Consider the following 15,626-nt stretch of genomic DNA (forward strand, 5'->3'; position numbering starts at 1 on the left):
TTTACTGCAATCTCTGCTACCTCTTTCTCCTGTATCCTCTCCATGATTTTGCCCACAAAGTTGCTACCTCGCTTTCTGGTTCACTCTGATTCATCATTTCTTTTAAATACACATCCACAACGCTCCCGATTGGAGGGTTGTAACAACACACATTTCTGCTGAATCTTCTTCCTTAAGAAGATTTTGTTCAAAAATATCATCTGAATCCAATAACTATTCAACCACTTCCTCATCTGATGCTCCACGTTGCTCTGGTGAAGACTCCATTGTATTCAACCTCTCCAGACACACCGCTTCTTCTGTATTATACTCCACCATGCACCTCTGTTTGTTCAGCATAACTTCTCCACTCCTCTTTTCTTTCTTCTTCCTTCAAAGATTTGCTTTCCCTTTGTGAATCTATTGTGCATCCACCATCTATGAACTCCATTCTATCTTCCTGCTTCTCTGAGCCGCTTATGCACCTGGACCAGAAGCAGGAAGTGTCCCACTCAGTTGCATCCCCATACAAAAAGAGTAGGGGAAGTACCCTGATGCCCTGGCCATATTATCCTAAATATCACCTTGGGTCTCCCCTGAAAAGAGACTACTAGCCAAGAGGGACTAACCCATCAACAAAAGCTAAACAGATAGCTAAAAATATAAAATAAATAAAAATATACTTCTGGGCATATAGGTACATACATAGATTATAGCTGTATAATGGACTCACAGCAAGCTCAGTCTCTCTGCATCTTATAGTACATAGTAGTAAGAAGGTTTGGTATTGCTAGGATGGCATTTTGTACACAGATTTCTATTCAATGGCATGGGGTTTGTTAAACATAAAGTAACTAAATGAAAAATAATAAACATACAAAACAGAATATTTTTTGGACAAATGAGACTGCAATGTAAAACACTTGCTAAAACTTGAAAGCAGCATGTTTACAGAGAAAAGAGATATCACATAATGTTAAAGGCTCCAAAAGCACTGAGTAAGTGACAGATATGATAAAAGCATTAAACAGAATGTATTAAAAAAGCTTTATCAACTGAGTTGACTGTAGTACTGTTTGATGGAGACCAAAGTATTTTAGGTGGTTGGTTATGCACTCACTGGGCCTCAGGAGAAGCACTGTAACACAAAGAACCTTTGATGCATAGATAACAGAAGACAAAATGTCATCCACAAATATTTTGGACCCTTCAAAACCATTCTACAAATTCATTTCTGATATTTTTTATACAGAATTATAGAATGCACGTTGGATATCTTTTGCTCAGTGCAAGCAGCAGTCTGTTTAAAACACATGCATCTAAGGATGTATTAGAATTACTACATAATTAACAAGTATCTAATTAAGGGTTGTTGTATTTTATCAAATAAACTCAAACCCAAAAGCTGATATGTTCTTTAAGCCACCTAGCCTTCCCATAATGCAGTGTGTATAGCACAGCTGGAATAAGGTCTTTTTTAGCAATAAGAGTGAGCAGATTTGCCTGATAATGAAACTATGTCAGCACATCTCTTTAAATATATGCCGTATGTGGTTTTAGGTATACAGCTGTGTTTCCTAAGACACTGTAGCACCAAGATAGTTCTTACAAGGTGTATAAAATAAAATTAAAATAAAAAGCTCAGGAAAAAAAGCCAAACAAGAAATAAATCTCAACATCAATCTCACTTACCTATCAAATGATACACAATCTTGCCTTCTGCTTAGAATAAAGAACAGTCTCCACAAAGTAACTCATCATATTAAAAATGTTGCATATTAATATAAAATAAAAACATGAACCGTTTTAAGTAATAAAATGGATTTTATAAAGTAATACAGTACTTGCAAACAAAGCACCAACATATCCAAGGAAACTGCAAAAATAAACATTAGTTGAAACTTTAATAGCTCTAGTATAGGACATCTGAAACTAACAAGCAGTAAATATCATGTACTTTGGATCATTTTCACTTCCTATTGCTGGTATACTATTCTGCAGCCCTTTGGCTGCTGACAATCTATGCTAGAATATTATATTGGCTTTCTAAGACATTTGCCATGTCTCTTGAAACTGCCCATAGGTCAGCAGGATACTTGAAGTGTACATTAAAAAATGTGTCATCCTCCCCTTTGGGAAAAACACAGTTCCCATGAATCACCACATTGATAGCAGACCACTGAACACAGAAGGTGTCATAAGAGATCTGGGAACACAGGTTGACAGCAACCCGTCTTTTGACCACCACGTTGCCACTGTGGTCAGTAAGTCCTTCTATGTGGCACATCTCATTACTAAGGGTTTTGCATCCAGGAAGAAAGAGGTCATTGTCTCCCTCTACTCTTCCCTCATTAGGCCAATCATAGAGCACAATGCCCCATTTGGCATGTACCTCACTAGACACCTGCAACAACTGGTGAGGCTGCAAAAGTACCACACAAAGAGGATCCTAGGCCTTAAACACTTATCCTACATGGACAGACTGAAAAAAACTCCAACTATTCTCTGTCTGATATTGCTTACTTAAAGGCAATCTCTGCTTGACTTACAAAGCCATGTCTGAACCAGCTCTGTTAGAAATGCTACATCTAAAGAAATCCCAATCCCTCCGCACTACATGCGCCAGAGACCTCAACCTCATTGCCACAATCAACAGAACAAGCTGGAGGGACAGGTTCATAAACCAGAGACTGCCCATGCTATGGTTATGTCAAGTGGAGTGCCTCACTGGCCCTCTTCAAGAGAAATCTTGATGAGTGGATGGGAAATAGAAAATTCACCCCGGGGATCACTCCAGTGGCTATACTTGACAGAGGCACTGGGAACTAAGGTCAGGTGGCACAATGCCAGGGTAATCCTATGGGCTAGGCTTGTAAACACTCCAGGGCCATTAGCCTACTACACACCTATGAACCTATGCATTCATGTGCATGCTCAATACTATAGAAATGGAAATGTCTGTTTTAAAACAGAGATCCATGCCCTTCTGACAGACTGACCCATCACTTACAGATCACTGTATTAATTACAGAATTGTTCTACTTCCATGTTACACAATTAAAAAAGATACAAGTGTTCTGAAAATAACACTTCTGAAATGCAGGCATTTTACCTCTAACTGAAAATGGTGAGCAAACCATAATATACTCCACATCGATGTTCAGTGGTAGTTCCAGGGTATGCTGAATGCAGTCTATTTTAAACATTACATGTAAATAAAACATTAATTGGGAAGAAGTAGAGCAGATCTGAGAAAAAAAGTGTGTCAAACGTCTGTGTTCCTTTAACTGAGTTTCATTCTGGATGATCAGTGACAAATGTCGTGTCTTTTAAAATAAATTACCACCAAAAGAATGAAGTGCTCTCCCGTAGTAAATAATCTGGTGTAATTAAGCGATTAGTACTACTTAGTACTGTCATGTTTTTTTAAAGACAAGATGAATACCAGATTATTGCACAGTGATTCCTTTTCACTAATGTTATAAACCATGCCACTGACAGCTTTACTAGGATATGATCAGAGGATACGATCAGCTGCTCATCCTGTATCTGTTTTCAGGACTGCACTTTTATCTGTCAGACTGCTACACTGTACTATTCTTGAATGCCTTACCTATGTATTGCAGTGTGCAGCAATGCTATGCTACTTATCTATAAATTAGAAATGAAAATTGTCAGGTTACATTTGCTTTAGCTGAGAATTTTTTATGACATTTGCATACATACAATATTTGGGCATTTCAAAAAGTACAGTTGTGTAAAATCTTACCATAACACTAGATGTCCTTCTTTTCATTGTTGTAATATTCTTTACTAACAGAGATTCCCTGCCTAAGGTAGCCCAATGTCTGGCCAGTATACCAAAGCCTTAGGATTTTAAGGATGTTGTACATCACCCATATACTCTCCGCTCATGGCGTAGGTCATAATGGTAATGTATGGACGTACATACATCAGAAATGAATAGCCCCAAGAGGAACAACAGTCCAAGGAGAGAAGGAGGAACATGTGCATCCAGAAGAAAAAAAATAAGAAGGAGAAGAGAAAAAGGGAGAGGAGAGAGGAGATGAATACTGCAACAGTGCAAAGAAGGACATCTACTGTTATGGTAAGATTTTACACAACTGTACTATGGCCTTCCATATCACTATTACAGGATTCTTTACTAAAGGCAGAATACAAAAGCTCAAGAGGAAACTTGGGAGAAGGAATGCAGAGTAGAACCCTGTAGAACTCATGCAGGATAGCCCTGGTAAAGCCAGCTCTTGTTCTGGAAACAACATCCAATTTGTAATGCTCAGTAAAGTTATGGACAAAAGTCCAAGTAGCAGCTTCAAGGATGGAATTGGTATCCAATCCTTTGAAAAAGCACCAGAGGAAGCCACAGCCCTGGCGGAATGAGCCTCTACAGAGGCAGAAAGACATTTCCCATGAAAGGAGTAACAAAAAGAAATGGCCTTTGAGATCCTTGAAGAAATGGTTTACTTAGAAACAACCAAACCTAAAGATCTAGGATGAAAAGAAACAAAGTTGCTCATACTTGCAATTGGCCTTAGTAATAATATCTGAGCTGTCTATGCAAATCCAAGGTATGAAAAACCTCCTCACTGGCAGTCTGTGAAAAAGGGAAAAAAGTGGGAAACTAATAGACTGATTAAGAGACAATTCATTAACCATCTTGGACATAAAAGAAGGATTAGTACGAACAGATGCCCTGTCCCTAAAAAAACTAAAAAAAGGAGAAACAGCCATAAGGGCCTGAAGTCCAGACACCCTCCTAGCTGAAGTAAGGGCCAAAAGAAGACCAGTCTTCTATGTACAATGTTGCAAAGAACCTGAAGCTGAAGTCAGAGGCTAAAAGGAGAGACTGTCAATTTTCCAAGAACAAAATTAAGGTCCCAAGAAGGAGGAATAGGCTTCCTGAAAGGTCTAATATGAAGGACGCCTTTAAGAAATTGCTTGACTTCAAACCTAGAGGCCAAAGGAGGAATCAAAGGCAGACAAGGAGAAATAGATGAAAGATGAGCTTTAACTAAAGAGTAAGCCAACCCAGCATGGAGTAATTCACACAAATATGGGAGAACCAGAAGAACCTTCTCCGAAAATGGATCCTGGTTACGAGCAAGGCACCAGACCAAAAATCTCTTTAATTTGGATACACGAGATTTCCTTGTAGTGGGTTTCCCAGCCTCCTGCACGTCCTGAAGGACATCCTCTGAAAAGCGGTGCCTAAAAGGGATCAAACTCCTATCATCCACAGTGTTAGTTGAAAAGTAGACAAGTGAGGAAGGATGAGAAACCCCATTTCTTGTGTGAGAAGATCCACCATGTGAGGTAACTTGTGGTGAGTTCCCTTGGCTAGTTGCAGAAGAGTTGGAACCAATGCTGTCTGGGCCAAAAGGGAGTCAACAGTAAGGTTTTTGGGGGAATACTTTTCTTTCTTGAACAGGACCCTTGGTATGAGAGGAAGGGGAGGGAAGGCACAGAGAAACATCCCTTTCCAAGATAATGACAGAGCATCCACCTTCCATGCCAGAGGACTTTGGAGTCTGGTGCAAAAAAGAGGAAGTTGGTTGTTCAGGAGAGAGGCAAAAAGATCTACCTGAGGAGTACCGCACTGGTGGACAATGTCCAAAAAGACATCTCTTTGATGCATCCACTCGGGATTTTGTGTCGTGGACATGCTCAGAGAGTCTGCCACAAATTTAGTTCTGAAGGAATATAAACAGCTTGAAGAGTCACTTGATACTGGGCAGCCAGATCCCAAACCTGAAGAGCTAGTCTGTACAAAAAGGTAAGACCTTGTCCTCCCTTGCTTGTTGCTGTACCATATCACTGTAGTATTGCTTGTAAAGATTTTGAGAGGCCCTGGAAGAAAAATAGAGTATGGAAGGCCTGAAGAGCAAGAAGGAGAGATCAATGATATGGTCCTCCCTCTCTTGAATGGGTCAAAGACCCTAAACTTTCAGCGGACCGAAAGAAGCTCCTCACTCCATGTCTGAGGCATCTGAGAAATGTTCCTGAGAGGGGAAGCCCTGGGTTGAGTGATGGCTGATGAATCCATCACTGAAGCTCCAGTTTGAGACATGGAAGAAAAGGAACCAGAAAGTCTAAAGGGTGACAATGTCAAAACCACACTGACAACAGGAACCACTGTAGCTTCCTCATATGGAGTATGGCTACAGGACGCATAGGAATGGTGGAAGCCATGTAATCCAGAGCTGTTAGAAACTCCCTGGCAATAACAGAGACCTGAGGAAGAAGAGATTGAAAAAAGGCAATTAGAGCCAGAGCCTTGGGTGGTGGCATGGAAGCCAGCATAGGAATGGTCTGGAGCCTGCACTCGAGAAAAATATGATCCTGAGAAGGAGTCAGAAAGGATTTCTGGAAATGTATCATAAACCCCAAGCTTTGGAAAAGGCAAACAGCATAATGGAGGTGCTAAATCAGGGTCTCTGAGAAGGACACCTGAATGAACAGGTCATCCAAGTTAGGAAAGATTTGTGTTCCCCTCATCCTGCAAAAGGGAATCCCAGGAGCGAGGCATTTGGCGAAGACCCTTGGGGCAGTAAGAAAACCGAAGTGCAAAGGAGAGAACTGAAAATGCAAGGAAGAGACAGAGAAAAGCAAATATTTCCTGAAAAGGGGATGAATATGGATGTGAAGATAGGCATCCTTGAGATCCATAGAGACTAGGAAAGTCTGAGGAAGAAGAGAAAATACAGTCTGAAGGGACAGAATTTGAAAAGAAGGAATGTTCAGAAAGGTGTTGAGCTGAGAAAGATCCAGAATGGGCTTACGGGTGCCTGTTTTCCTAAGAACCAAAAACTTTCTGGAATAAAACCCCTTCCCCCTTTGAGAAGTAGAAACTGCCTGGATGCCTTGAGCCAAAAGGCCCTGAAGTACCTGTTTTAGAAGAGGTTGAGGAAGGGATTTCCACCCCATGAAGTATCCTTGACAAATGATGGACAGAACCCAAATGACCTCAGTGATCCTTAACCAACTGGGAAGGGACAGGGAAAGATGAAGATACAAAGGAAACTGACCTAAGATGGAGGGAAGAAGATAGACAAAACCTGGCTTGTCTAGAAAGGGAGGCTTTTGAGTAGTAGAAGTTTGACTAGACTTAGGAGGATGGGCCCCATCTACAACACCTTTTTACCTTTGGCGGAAGGTGAGACTGTCTACGTACAAAGACAGACTTAGAAGAATTACTCCTCTGAAATTTAGGAATAGGGAAAACAAAAATATGTATCCATTCCTGCAAGGCCTTGCCATTTTCCGGCAGAGACTTAAAAAGCTCAGCAGCTGTAGAACCAAAGACATTTTTATTATCAAGGGGAGCATCCATCAATCTGGGTTTAATGTAATCAGGTAAAGTTGAAGGGGAAGACAAGAATAACGCCTCAACAAAGAATCAAAGGCAGCAGCTCTAGAAGAAGCATCAGCTGCATCATAAAGTACAGTTTTGTACCTAACATAAATGTAGATGTTCAAGTGTTCACACTGCTGCAGTCATCACACTTGGGTTATCTGCCGTCAGGCGGTCCCGCAGTCGGCCTGAGTTCCAAATTCCTGGTTCGGCATCGGATGCGATCTCTTCTTCCCCCCTGACGTCAGTGTGACAGGGGTATAAAAGAGGCAGCCGACGCCATTTTCTTCAGTTTTTCTTGCCCCAGATGTCAGGTGCCCCCAAATAGGAAGGCAATATATAATCCTATGTAAAATACATAAGTAGAAAACAATAGATACTGCTGTAAGCAAATACACCATATATAAATACATCATATAGATTGTATAAAAAGGGAGGTATAGATAAAACCCAGGTAAGAAGAGCAGATGGTGGGAGGGTAACCTGGACTGCAGCAGTGTGAACACTCGAACATCTACATTTATGGTAGGTACAAAACTGTACTATGTTCATCGTGTTACACTGCTGCAGTCATCGCACTTGGGTTGAATCTCAAAGCTAAGGCTGGGCGGTTGGTACTAATCAGGGTTTGGAGAAGCTAGTAGGCCCTGCAGAACTGCAGTGGCAAAGCCATCTCTGTTTTTTTGAGTATAGAGGTAAGTGGTAGTGCTTGGTGAAGGTGTGCACTGAACTCCAAGTTGCAACCTCCAAAATATCCTTGGTTGGTACCCCTCTGAGGAAGGCTGCTGATGTTTCTCTAGCCCTGGTGGAATGGGGCCTAATGTTACCAGGTACAGGTTTCCCATGGTGTGTGTAGCAGAAGCGGATACAATGTTCTATCCATTTTGAAATGGCCTGTTTTGAGATAGCCTTTCCTTGTGATCCTCCAGCATAGGATACAAAGAGTTGGTCAGATTTTCTGAAAGCCTTAGTTTTATCCAAGTAGAAACGTAATTGCCTGTGAATGTCCAAAGAGTGCAGGAGCCTTTCCCCTTTATTCTGGTGGTTTGGATAAAAGGTGGGCAAATGAATGATTTGGTTTAGAGCCACACTGGATACCACCTTTGGCATAAAGGAAGGGTTAGTTCATAAAGAGACTCTGTCTTGATGAAAAATGATGAAAGGCTCCACTGCCACTAGGGCTTGTAGCTCTGAGACTTTTCCATGATAAAAATTGTAAATCGGCTGAAAAAGCTGGTTCGAACAGCAGTAGTTTAAGTTTTTCCAAAACAAAATTGAGGTCCCAAGTTGGTGTTGGTGCTCTCCGGGGCGGTCTTATGTTCTTAGCCCCTCTGAGGTACTGTCTTAGTAATGGATGTGAAAAAATAGGAGGATCCGTGTTGTAATGAGCTGAAGTAGCTGAAGCGTGGATCTTAATAGATGAAAAGGAAAGGCCTTTGTGCAACATCTCAGTTAAATATTGTAGAATCTGAGGAATATTTGGGACAAGAGGATTTTGGCCTTTAGCCTGGTTCCAGATGCAGAATTTTTTCCATTTGTCTGAGTAGGTTTTCCTGGTGCTGGGTCTCCTGGCCTCCAGAATGACATCCATAACAGCTCTAGAGAGAAGTGTTGACTGGTTGTTTAGGTAATCTGCCATACAGCCAGATTTAAAGTCTTGAGCTGGCTGTGTAGAATCTGATTGTTTTGCTGAGTTAACAGGTGAGGAATTTGAGGTAAAATCCATGGTGGTCCTTGAGCCATGTTCCTTAATATTGGATACCAGTGTTGGCGTGGCCAGTCTGGAGCAATGAGTATCATTTGTGGCCTCTCTAATCTGGCTTTCAGGAGCACCTTTGCCGGAAGAGGCAGTGGAGGAAAGGCATACACTGTTAATGTTTTCCAACTGAATGAGAGGGCGTCCACTTTCCAAGCTAGTGTGTGGTATGTCCTTGTGCAAAATTTCTGTAGTTGGTAGATTTGGGGGGAGGCAAACAGATCTATGTCTGGGTTCCCCCATTTTTGAGTTATTGTGAATACTTGTGGATCTAGCTTCCACTCGTGAGAATCCACGATATTTCTGCTTAGTTCGTCTGCCAATGTATTTTTTTTTTCCTGGCAGGAATTGTGCTTGTAGTTGAACTTGGTAGGTCAGAGCTGTGTTCCACAAGGTCATTGCTTGCCTGCATAGGGGGTAGGAATGTGTGCCCCCTTGATTGTTTATGTACCACATCACTGTGGTGTTGTCCATCTTTATTAGAAGTTGTCCTGGATGTAGGAGGTCCTTGAAAGCTGTTAGGGCATTTTATACAGCTAACATCTCTTTTTGATTGATGTGGAGATGCATTTGATCTGCAGACCATTTGCCCTGAATACACTGTCCTGCCATATGTACTCCCCAGGCATAATCTGATGCATCTGTTGTTATTGTTTGCCTGGCTGTGGGTAAGGTGAAAGGCTGACCCTTGTTGAGGTGACATGCCTGAGCCCACCATAGAAACTCCTGTTGAAGGCAGGGAATGAGTGTTATTATTGTTTCCAAGCTGTGGCTGTGTTGAGTCCATACGCTTTTCAGGTACCATTGTAATTTCCTCATATGCAGTTTTGCATATGGAATTAGTAGTATGCAAGATGCCATGAATCCTAAGGCCTGCAGAATTTTTCTTGCAGGGAGTTGGGTCTTTGTTGCCATCATTTTAAAGTATTGAGTCAGTTGTCCTTGCTTGTCTGGCGTGAGATAAGCCATCTGGGCCACTGTATTTAAGCTGGCACCCAGGAATATTATGTCTTGTGAGGGCACTAGTTTTGACTTCTTTTCGTTTACTGTGTACCCTAGGCAACTTAGTAGGTTTTTTACAAATGCCAGATGTTTTAAAAGAATGTCCTTGCTTTCTGCTTGAATAAGGCAGTCGTCCAGGTATGGATATATTTGAATTCCTCTTTGTCTGCAGTATGCAATTACTGGTGACAGGCATTTTGTGAAGACCCTGGGCGCAGTAGATAAGCCAAAGGGCAGTACAGAGAATTGGTAATGAGATGAGCCTGCTATAAATCGGAGGTATCTTCTGCAATTTTGTCTGATAGGGACAAACAGGTATGCCTCCTTGAGGTCTAACGTTACTAGCCAAGCCTTCTTGCCCAGCATGAGAAGAAGTTGCTGTAGTGTGAGCATCTTGAATTTGGGTACCTCCAGGTATGTGTTTAGGATTGAAAGGTCCAGAATGGGTCTCCAGGCTTTGTCCTTTTGGAGAACCAGAAAGAGTCTTGAGTAAAATCCTTGTCCTTGCTCCTGTGTAGGAACCTGTTGAGTGGCTCTCATGTCCATGAGTGCTGTAATTTGTCTTTGAGCCTCTGCCCATTGATTTGGTGGCAGGTTTGGCATTCCTTTTATCCTTGGTAAAGTGTGAAAGTGGAACCTGTATCCTTGAGATACAATATTTAGGACCCATTTGTCTTTTGTGATGATGTGCCAATTGCCAGCAAAAAGTGCATGTTTTCCTCCTAAGGGAGCTGCCAAGAGGGATTTGCTTGGCAGTCTGAGGGGTAAGTCATTGTGATTGTCTTCTGAAAGTTTGAGACCTGTCTTCTCCTTTCTGGGTTCTGGCACCCCATTGTCGAGGCTTGTGGCTGACCTCTACCCCTTGGGCGTTTGTATTTGCCCCTCTTTGGACTGTCAGAAGTTGGAAAGGACCAGTTTTTGGTTGGCCAATTTCTACTGAAACGAGGGGGTTGAACCTGTAAAAAATCCTTGACCATCTGCATAGATTTTGCCTTATCCTCCATTTTCTTTAAAACCTCTTCTACTTTCACACCAAATAAAACATCCTGCTGTAAAGGTGCAGCCAATAACTTTACTTTAACACGATCAGGTAAAGTTTGCTCTTTTAACCAAGCATGCCAACGAATGACCGACACTGTTACTGCTGCTCTACAAGAAGCTTCCAATGAATCAAATCCACATTGCAAAGTATGTTTTCCCACTTGTTCTGCTGCATGCAAGAAATCTTGCATTTCCTTGTAATCAGGCTGTTTTGTATGTGTGAGCATATTTTGTTTTAATTGAGACATCAAATATTGTTGATATTTCAGCATGTGAAACTGGCAATTTAAGGCCCTCATAGCTAGAGTAGCTGAGGTATATACTTTCTTTCCCCATCTGTCTAGTGCTCTAGAATCCCTTTCAGAGGGTACAGGATTTTTAGCAATAGAGGCCTTAACACCTTTGGGACCCTGGAAAATGGTTTCTGGGTCAGCAACAGGGCTTTTACATAGGAATTTGTGTTAGTCAGGGACTCTGTAGTATCTGTCTGGTTTGGCTGGTGCAGGAGGTAATGAATCTGGGTTAAAGCTAGATTCTGAGTAAACATCATCCACAATGTCTAACACAAGTGGAATAGCAAGGGGTCTGTGCTGGGGTATTAAAAGGAACTCTCTGAGCCTTTTCTTAGAATCAGAGTAATCCTGGCCTTCCCAGTGGAAATGTTCCCTCATGGTATGTAAAGTTTCCCCAAAAGAGTAGTCTTCTGGGGGAGATGCTGAAGGAATAGACTCTTCAGCATCAGAGTCTTCATAAGGGGGGAAAGGAGTATTCCTGTTCCTCAGAAGAATCTGAGGAAATGGAAACCTGGTCAGATGAAGCGTAGTCCTCCTCCTGTCTAGGCCTTTTGTCAGGAGGGGGATGGGAACCCCTGATTAGGGTAATTAAGTCTTCAGCCATCTTAAGCATCTGTTTCTTAGGCATGGGGCCTTGTACTGGAGACTGCTGTACAGGCTTCCTTACTTTTAAAGGAGTTTTCAGCTTTGCATAGGATTTTATAGTAAGTGTAGTCGGTTTGAAGACAACTTCAGCAACTGAAGGCCTTTCAACCTCACCGGAATCCCCTTCAGCAATGGAGTCAGAAGGGCCTAAAGATAAAGGCTCTGGAGGCCCAGCAATCTCTGCTTGGGAGTCGGATGCAGCCTGGGGTTCTAAATCAGTGGTCGTCAGGGGCTGCGTAGGTGCCTCACTGAAAACCGGAGAACCGGCGACTGGCCTAGCAGAGGCCTTGGTGTCTGGTTTGGGTCACGGCTGCCTGTCCTTATCCTTGCACTTTTTATGCATCCCGGTCATCGGTTGCTCCGACGGCATGGTGTAATTAAATTTTCTACCAAAATAATGTTGGGCGAAATCAAACTGACGTTTAATAGTTCGTTTGTTAAACCTAGCACAAAACCGACAACTTGTGACGTCGTGGTCTGGGCCTAGGCAAGGAATACAATAAGAATGAAAATCCTTATGAGGTATTTGCTTCCCACAAGAAATGCAATTATTAACCTTTTCTGACATCGGTCTGAGGCAAGAAAAGATTCCCCAACGGGGTACTTAGCTTTACTGAAGACTTCGGTCTGAAATTCGATTTGAAAATCTCAGGAGTCGGCCGACCGGCACTTGCGAACTGCTTCGGGCACTGCGCGGCAAGAAAGACTGAAGAAAATGGCGTCGGCTGCCTCTTTTATACCCCTGTCGCACTGATGTCAGGGAAGAAGCGACTGCAACCGACGCCGGACCAAGACTTTGGAACTCAGGCCAACTGCGCGACTGCCTGATGGCAGATAACCCAAGTGTGATGACTGCAGCAGTGTAACACGATGAACGTCTACATTTAATAGAATGGCAAGCCACTTGAGAAGAAGAGCCCAACAAAGAGAGGGCTGAACCTTTTCCTCAGAATCAGGAAGGTCAGAAATAACCTGATAGGCCTGACAAAGAAGAGCTAAGACATACCTGGTCATATGGGTCTGGTAATTAGTAGCCTGAAAGGCCAGGGTAGCAGCAGTGTACACCTTTTGCCCTGCCGTTCCATGGCTCTATTGTCCTTGTCAGAAGAAAGTAGAAGGTAATAGTTTGGAAGGTTTGTCAGAAGAGACAGACACAACAGAGGGGTCAGCAGAAGGACATTTGCAAAGAAACTTAGAATTATCAGGCACCTTATAAAACCTGTCAGTTTTTAGGGGGTGGTGGCTGGGAATCAGGAGCCTAAAAAGCTGCTGATAAAATGTCTAACAGGGCAACTAGGACTGGAGGGACAGCAGAGGGCTTGGGGGAGTCCACCTGGAGGAGTTTATTAATACCTCTTCTGGACATCAGAAAACTGGGTACAGTCACATTAAAAAAAAATCCATCATAAGAGAGAGATACTATTCCCAAAACAAAGCTCCTTAAAGGGAGAATCTGGACTAATGGAGTCCTCCTCCTCAGAACCATAGTCAAAAGAAGAAGTAATCTGAGATGAGTAAAAAAAGCAGTTATGTACTTACCATAATGTTCCATGTGAGTTGTTTATCTCGCCTTTATTCTCACTGATGGGTTCGGAGCCAATCCTCAGCTCCAACACGGCCGATAGCAAAGCTCAAGGTTTGCCAGTAGCTCGAGACCAAGCCCCTTATCCCACAATGCACTGCTGGAATTACCTCAGATTTTGTTTGCTGTGAGTATATATACCCTTTTATTTATTTCTGCAAGAAACACTTCCCGAAGGGGAAAAAGAAGTATTGAATAACCAGGATGGTACTAGCCCAAGTCCACTGTCAGCCAGGAGGGGGAAGGAGGGAGGGACGTGAGAATAAAGGCGAGATAAACAACTCACATGGAAAGTTATGGTAAGTACATAACTTCTTTATGTGAAGTTGTTAAAACTCGCCGTTTATTCTCACTGATGGGTAGCGTACCTAGCACCCTCAGTCTTGGGTGGCTCATGGAAGTACGTTTTTCAGTACCGTGGAACCAAAGGAAGACCTGTCCCTGGAAGCCTTATCTACTTTATAATGTGTGATAAAGGTATGAGGGTTAGACCAAGTGGCTGCAGCACAAATATTGTCAAGGGGCAATTTAGCTTGAAAGGCATAAGACGTAGAAACGGCTCTGGTAGAATGAGCCTTTGGTTTGTGTGTCAATGGCATGCTTGCATTCGCATAAACAAAGGATATACAGTCTGACAACCATTTAGATAAAGTTGCTTTAGTGACTGGATTACCTTTTCTGGCTTCCGAAAAGGATACAAAAAGTTGATCTGATTTTCTAATATCCTTAGTTCTGTCAAGATAAAATCTGAGCTGTTTGTGTACATCAAGTTTGTGCAGCATGTATTCCAATTTGTTAGAGTGGTTGGGAAAAAAGACTGGCAGCTCAATGACCTGATTGATATTGGATTCAGAACTGACTTTAGGCAAAAAGGAGGGGTTTGTTCTGAGAGATACTCTATCAGCATGGAAAATCAAGTAAGGAGGCCTAACAGATAATGCTTGAAGTTCTGACACTCTGCGGGCAGAAGTAATGGCTACCAGAAATATAGTCTTCCAGGACAAAAATTTGAGATCACAAGAAGATGCTGGTTCGAAAGGGGGGAGAATAATTTGAGACAGCATAAAATTAAAATTCCAGGGAGAATAAGGAATTTTGACAGGAGGTCTCATGTGAAAGGCACCTTTAAGAAAAGCTTTAGATAACTTATGGCTCATAACATTCAACCCATCGAATCCAAGGTGGAAATCTGATATGGCGGCTAACTGGACTCAAACTGTGGCAGCTGCTGCTCCTTCTTTAAAAATCTTTGTCAAAAATTCTAAAATGGAAGATAGAGGAGCTCGGTAAGGGTCGATTTTCTGTATATTGGCCCAAATTGAGAACCTGTTCCACTTACTGCGGTACAGTTTCCTGGTGGATGGCTTGTGAGAGGACAAAAGGATTTGTCTTGTATCATCTGAGAGCGAATGAAGCCTGGCAATTAGGGGAAGTGGATTAGCTACGCAGTCAGTTTTAGGGACTGCAGTGAATGATGGAGGTTCCCTGACGGGTGTGCCAGAAGGTCCGGAACTGGGTCCAGGATCCATGGATCCTCCAGTAGATGATGGTGAAGGAAGGGGAACCAAATCTGTCGAGGCCAGTAGGGAGCTATGAGGATAACTGTCCTTCCCAGTGACTTTGCTTTCTGTAAAACCTTGGGTATCAATGGAATAGGTAGGAATGCATATAGGAGACCCGGAGGCCAATCATGTACGAGTGCGTCTCTCGGGGAATGTCCCGGAGGTGGTATTAGGGCAAAGTAGCTTCTGCATTTGGTATTGATGTGACTGGCAAACAGGTTCCAGCAAGGCTGGCCCCATTTGCGGAAAATCAGATCCGCAACTCATTGGTTGAGAGACCACTCATGATGCAAACGTATTGCCCTGCTTAGCTTGTCCGCTATCACACTGGATTTCCCCAGGATGTGCGTTGCTATCAGAAAACGGTGGGATGACACAGCCCTTTGCCATTCCC

This window comes from Protopterus annectens, chromosome 3.part0 (assembly GCF_019279795.1).
Source record: "Protopterus annectens isolate FY-2018-M chromosome 3.part0, PAN1.0, whole genome shotgun sequence".
NCBI classification, from domain to species: Eukaryota; Metazoa; Chordata; order Ceratodontiformes; family Protopteridae; genus Protopterus; species Protopterus annectens.